Raw genomic sequence first — 7,120 nt, 5'->3', positions numbered from 1 at the left:
GTGTTTCAAATCAGTGAGAAAGATGGTTTATTCAATAAACCATTGGGAGAATAGTTTAAGTATTTGCAAAACACAAAGTTGGAGCTCTAACTCTAAAATAATTTCTTTCATATGGGTTGAAAATGTATGCATTAAAAATCATTCAATTATTTTTGGGGGGATTTATTTCAAAATGACCAAGGGATGGGGGGATGGGTGAGGGATGGATGACCTAAGCTGGCCCTGGCCTGTTCTGGTTACTGTGGACGTTGGTGAGGAGCCACTGGCTCAGTCTATTCTCTCTGCTCTTGTGTATGTTTGGACAAATGTCATAGGAGTCATGGGGCAATTTTTAAATAATCTTGAAACAGGCAAAGCCTTTATGGGCCTGTCACAAAGCATTAGAAGCCATAAAGGGACATTCGACTATTTAGAAATTTTAAAGTAAAAAAATAAAACAACTAAGACTATACTTTCAGGGATCATTTAGAGAGTTCATCACTAGAGAAGTTTCTCTAAACGTGTAGAGCACCCAAAACCATGAGGAGGAGGTACAGCGTTCTCCTAAAAAAATAAAAAGTTTAAAAAATAAAATAAAGTGACTAAATAGCAAAAAAAAAAAAAAAAAGTCACCATGGACAAATCAAAAAGCAAATACACTAAAAAATTCATGTCATAAAAAATAAACTAAATTAACTCCTTATATCGTGAGTTCCTACAGATCAGTGGAAAACCAGTAATGCATTAGGGAAATTGGCATTAGAGAAGAGACATTTCATGAGGGGAAAATATCAATTTGCTTTTAAACACCTGAAAAAATGTTTATTTTGACTCAATGGATTGAGAATTCGTCCCATGGACTGAGAGGCCTGGGTTTGAACCCAGGTTGCAGGTTTGATCCTTTGTCAGAGTGTGGATGGGAGGCAACCAATCAGTGTTTCTCTCTTACACTGATGTTTCTCTCTCTCTCTCTTTCCTCCCTTCCTTTTTCTCTAAAATCAATAAAGATATTTTAAATGTTTAAGAAAATAAAATAGAACTACAATGAGATATTTTAAGTTATCCAGTTGGTAAAACTGGAATAGCATGCTTCACAAAGGGTGCAGAGAAGCAGGCCACATGAGTTGGTAAGAATATAGGCCCTGGCGGGGTGGCTCAGTTGGCTGGAGCAGCTTCCTAGGCACCAAAATTCAAAAGTTCTACTCCCTGCCCTGGCCAGTTTGGCTCAGCGGTTAGAGCGTTGGCCTGCGGTCCGGAGAGACCCGGGTTCGGTTCCCGCTAAGGGCACGTACTTCGGTTGCAGTTTGTCCCCGGCCTTGGTCGTGCGGGTGGCAACCACTCGATGTGTCCCTTCACATCGATGTTTCTCTCTCTCTCTCTCCCTCCCCCTCTATCTGTACAAAAAATGGAAAAATGTCCTCGGGTGAGGATTAAAAAAATAAAAATAAAAAAAATAAAAAAAAAGTTCTACTCCCAGTCAGGCGCTTGCCCAGGCTGTGGGTTCAGTCCCTGGATGGGGTGTGTGTGGGAGGCAACGGATTGGTGTTTCTATCTTCCTCTCTCTAAAAAAAAAAATCAATAAAAAATTTTTTTTAAAAAAGAACACAAACTGGTATGTCTTTTATGAAAAGAAATGTAATGGAATGTGCCAATATTTAACATGTAAAAAGCTTTTTACTCAGCAATTTCACTTCTAGTCACTCGTCCTACAGGTGAAGCACCCAGTGACGGCCCGAAAGGATGTTCACCACAGCAGAGTCTGGGTTAGCAAAGGATTGGAAAGAACTTAAACTTTCTTTTTAATCCTCACCCGAGGACACTTTCCCATTTTTTGTTCAGATAGAGTGGGAGGGAGAGAGAGGAAGAGAGAGAGAGAGAGAGAGAGAAACATCGACGTGAAAGGGACACATCGAGTGGCTGCCTCCTGCACGGCCAACCAGGCCCGGGGACAAACTGCAACTGAGGTACGTGCCTTCAGCGGGAACCGAACCCGGGTCTCTCTGGACCACAGGCCGACGCTCTAACCGCTGAGCCAAACCGACCAGGGCAAGAACTTAAATTTTCAACAGAAAACTGGTTAAAGAAGCTCTGATGCGTCCAGACAGGGGTCTACAGTGCAGCTGTGAAGAAAATGAGAAAGATCCAGGTGGACCCATATGGAGTGACCTTCAAAATATATTGTTGAATGAAAATAGTAAAATGGGAAACAGTGAATATAGTATGCTTTGCAGAAAAAAAGTGCATGAGTGTGGATGAAACTTATGGTATGTAAGTGCACATGAATTCACATATATTTGTAAATGCATCGAATATTTCTGTCAGACTCATAGACAGACAACAGCATGGTGATTACAGGGGGCCAATGGGGTGGGGGGAGGTAAGAGAGGGCAAAAGGGGGATAAATGATGACGGGAGGAGACTTGACTTGGGGTAGTGGACACATAATACAATATATAGATGATGTATTATAGAACTGTACACCAGAAACCCATAAAATTTTATTAACCAATGTCACCCTAATAAATTCAATTTCTAAAAAAGAATATTTCAGCCTTGGCCAGTTTGGTTCAGCGGTTAGAGCGTCGGCCTGCGGTCCTGAGAGACCCGGGTTCGGTTCCCGCTAAGGGCACATACCTCGGTTGCAGTTTGTCCCCGGCCCTGGTCGGTTGTGCGGGTGGCAGCCACTCGATGTGTTCCTTTCACATTGATGTTTCTCTCTCTCTCCCTCCCACTCTACCTGAACAAAAAATGGAAAAATGTCCTCAGGTGAGGATAAAAAAAAAAAAGAAAAAGAATATTTCAGACAGAATAGTCAAGAATATACTGGTAGCCCAGCCGTGTGGCTCAGTGGTTGGGCATCGACCCACATGCACCAAGAGGTGGCCAGTTTGATTCCCGGTCAGGGCACATGCCCAGGTTGTGGGCCTGATTCCCAGTGGGGGGCATGCAGGAGGTGGCCAGACGATGTTCTCGCTCATCGATGTTTCTCTCTCTCTCCCTCTCCCTCTTTCTCTGCTACTGGTAGCAGCTGGGCTGAAGAGAAGTGTTGGGAGGAAAGAGGGAGATTTATGTTTCACTGTTTATTCTGAACCATCTTTATATATCACACATTCAAAAATATATTTGAGAATAATTTATAGATATTCAGAGAGAGAATGATGAAGGAAACATGGTGAAATGTTAATATTTAAGATCTGTTGATGAAGAGTATATGGGGATTGTTTTACTATTTTTGAAGCTTTTCTGTATGCCTGAAATGATTTCAAAACAAAAAGTTTTCATAATTAATAAATTTCTAAATATATAGTCTTACAACCAACCATTCTTTTACCCACCCCCACTGTTTTTTTTTTTTTTTTTTTTTTGGTACGTGCCCCTAGCGGGAACCAAACCCAGGACTCTCTGGTCCACATGCCGACACTCCAACCGCTGAGCCAAACCGGCCAGCACCCCCCCCCCCTTTTTAACACTGAGGAAAGAATACTCAGAGTTTCTGTGGCTTTATTGAAGTAAATAAGGCATTTTTTTATTCAACAAATATTGTTGAGTACCTAATATGTGCCAGACCCCATGCTAGGCACTGAGGATACAAGAGTGAAAAGAAAAAAGAAAAAAAAAACCCCTATGTAATATAATGTCTAGTAGCCAAAAGTGTTATGAACAAAAGTAAAGGAGTCCAGCCAGTGTGGCTCAGTGGTTGAGCGTCGACCCATGCACCAAGAAGTCATCAGTTCGATTCCTGGTCAGGGCACATGCCCAGGTTGTGGGCCAAATTCCCAGTTGGGGGCATGCAGGAGGTGGTCAATCGATGTTCTCTCTCATCGATGTTTCTCTCTCTCTCTCTCCCTCTCCCTTCCTGTCTCTCTAAAATCAATAAAGAAAAAAATTGTTTTAAAGGAGAGGAATAGAATGGTGCAAGGTGTACTTTAGAAAGGGGGTGGCCAGAAGAGGCCTGTCTGAGGAGGTGATGCTGGAATAGAGTATGTGAGGAAGAATATCGGAAGAGGAAACAGTGAGTGCAAAGGGCCTGAGGCAGGAGCATGCTTTGTGAACATGAGGAACAGTGAGGAAACCAGTGTGGCTGGAGCAGGTAACAGAGGGAAGTGGAGATGAGGTCGGGGGTAGCATACTGTATGACCTATAGGTAGGTCATGTGAATTTATGTTTAGTGAGATGGAAGCCATTGGAGGGTGACACAGTCCAACATAGGGTTTCCAGGAATCCTGCTGCTGCTTTCACCGGGGGAACAGACTGTGCCAGGCAAAGACGAAAGCAGGGAGGCCAGTGAGGAGGCTGTTAAAGTGATCCAGACAGGAAGTGATGGCTGGGACTAGGAGGGCAGAGGTGGAGGTGATAAGGAGAGGTGACTGAACTCTGGGCGTGTTCTGAAAGTAGGGCCAACAGTGTTTGCTGCTGGATCTGGACAAATGCAATGGAATTCAGGAACTTTTCTCTCCACTGAGGGACTCTCTCCACTTCTCTCTGAACGAAGAGCAGTTAGATTTGTAAGACCCAGCCTCCGGGATCTCAAGGCAGCCTCAGTTCACTGTCCCTGCCCCGCTGGCATAGAGAAGGCGGGGGCCTCGGCCCTCTCTGATGTCAGGCCGGAGCGCTCAGCCTGGCCTCTCCAACTACAACCAGCTCCAGGGGACACACCTGCCTCTGAGCCAACCGGCAGGTGGACAGAACCGAGTACGAAGAAAAAAGTTAGATCCAGGTCTTTTTGGAAACAGTGGAACTAATTTTAAAATATAGTGTCGCTGGACCTAAAACACTGAGCCCAAAAACTACAGTTTACAAAAACTGAATTAATGATCAAAGATCAAGGACAGTAAGACCGTTTCATAAATGGGAAAGCGTTTGCACTCATGAATTTTCAACTCCTTAAAGATGCTTAGATTCACTCCATAGTCTAACATACCCGGAATCAAGCTACTTTCTGTTCTGGGGTTCAGTGGCAAAAGCTGGGTTCAAACCTGGAGACCTGGGTCCCCTGCCTCCAGCTGCTGGCTCCCACTATGGGAGGTGGTTAGAGGGACTGGCAATGCAGTGGAATGGGTCTGGGGCCAGGAAGTTTGTTTTGAAGTTGCATTTACTTAGCACACTTTACATAAGACTGAGAAAACCGGTTACATCCAAAACCGTGGGAGGGCACAGAAGACAGGTCCCTGCAAGCCCCCTCTTAGAACTGTCACAGTGGTGGTGGCCCTGGGCAAGGCACTTCCCCTTTCTGGTTTACTGAGCAGGCAGTATGACCTGGGTCATCAGGGTGGATATCCTGGCTCCCCACCACTTTCTAGGGGCGTGACCTCAGGCAAGTGACTTCAGGGTTTGTTGCCTCAGTTTCTCATCTGTAAAACAGAGATACCACCTTGTAGCTATATTGTAAGGGTTCAATGCTATAAACCATATCAAACATTTGGAACTATATTAGGCAGATGATAATGTTAGCTGTTCTTATTTTTATAATCCTGCCAGTTGTAGATGGCCTTGTTCATATGCCAAACTGATCGTTTAGTGGTGAGGAGCAGTGACCAGTGACCGGGATGCTGGGATGGGGTGGGGTAGGGCTGAGGACCGGCTGGGGTGGGGTTTGGGAGACAAGTGCTCAGGTCAGGAAGGAAATTCAAGCCATTGTGAATCATTTGGCAAATATTTATTGAGCACCTACTATGTGCTGGACAGTCTCTAGTTGCTGGAGCACAGAAGCAAGCAAAGCAGGCAAAGCTACCCTCTGGAGCTCCTGTTTCTGTGGGCTGGGTGTGAGAGGGGGAAGCCTCAGCGAGTTTTGCCCACATGCTGGCCTGGGCACTAGTCTGGCTGAAGGGTGTTTACAGCAGCCACTCGGCCCCAGGCCCAGTCTGTGTTCATCTGAAGCTTTGGTAAATCATTCCTGGCAGGGATATACCTTCTCACCTCAAACGTTTGCATCCTTCTGTCCCGTCTTCCCTCTCCCCCCACATGGTGGTGTTACTGTCCGAATTAGCTAGTTTACATTAATAAAGGAAAGAAAAGAGAAGTCAGACATTGTAAGCATGGTCACCTGGGAAGCTCACCAGGAGCTGCAGCTTCACACAGCATTGTTTCTCCGAGGGGATTAACACCCTTCCCTTCCCCCATCCCGTAATGGATTTGGGGGGTAGAAGGGAGAGACGGGCACATGCAGCAAAAGTCAGGGAGGTGCAGGGGAGGAGCCTGCCTGTCAGTCTAGCCTGGGGAACAGTGGATTGGCTAGGGGGTGGGCCCCATCGGAAGCACGCAAAATCTTGGAAGGTTGATTGGTTAGTTTGAAGAAGCGCCTGGTTAAAATCCCCAGAGAGATGCCTCTCTTGCTCTGTGACCCGCACTGGCGAGTGTTTTCGCGCATTCTCTCTCCATAGCCATGTAGCAGCCGCGTGGCCCACGCTGTGTGGGCTTCACACGCAGGATGCTGGACTAGACTGTGCTTTAAAATGGAGCAGAAACTATGGGCAGTGGCCTCAACTCCAGCCCTGCTGAAGACAAGACGAGCGGAGATGGGACCTTGGAGGGGAACCCCCTTAGTTTTATGCCATCAGTAAACCTTTCCATGAGAACCCATCCTACCCTGGGGGCCTCAGGAAATTCATTTCCTCGAGGCACCCCAAGAACTCCACTTGCACCAGTAACAACGGGAACTAGCTTCACCTGTGTGTGATAAGTACCCTGAACTTGACCCTGGCGGCAGTCCTCAATCCGCAATGGGCAGTTCTAGGGCACACCCCACGTGGTCTGGGGGCCCTCCCGAGCGCTTGTGGTCCGAGGTGCGCGCAGCGGAACTTGCTCAGCAGCACCGAGTGGCTTTCCCTTTCCTCCCTCGCCGGCTCCGCGCTCTGCTGGCGCTCCCGGCACCCTCCCAAGTAAACACCCTGCACAGGTCCTTGTGGCAGGTTGCTGGGGGGGGGGGGGGGGTGTCTAGGACAGTTGGCACCAGAAATAGTAGGTGGGCTTCTGAAAACAGAGATGACCACAGGGATCTGCCCCCCGCGGTAAGTAGGTTGGTGATCCCCCACAGGCTGTGGCAGCACAGTGACCACACTCAGCAGTGTGAGCTGGGCTGGGTGAGGTGCGGGTGAATCCAGGGTTACAGTGACCTAGGCAATAGATCGAGCCCTCGAAAGAT

The 7,120-nt window shown here is 46.9% G+C and overlaps 1 pseudogene; it reads left to right on the top strand.

Moving 5' to 3' along the window:
- The first annotated feature begins 442 nt into the window (after positions 1–442).
- On the top strand, positions 443–532 carry LOC118622187 (annotated as a pseudogene).
- The last annotated feature ends 6,588 nt before the right edge of the window (positions 533–7,120 follow it).

This window comes from Molossus molossus, unplaced genomic scaffold, assembly GCF_014108415.1.
Source record: "Molossus molossus isolate mMolMol1 unplaced genomic scaffold, mMolMol1.p scaffold_m16_p_8, whole genome shotgun sequence".
Classification (NCBI taxonomy): domain Eukaryota; kingdom Metazoa; phylum Chordata; class Mammalia; order Chiroptera; family Molossidae; genus Molossus; species Molossus molossus.
Note: the sequence above shows the minus strand (reverse complement) of the source record. Positions and strands in the feature narration are given on the sequence as shown.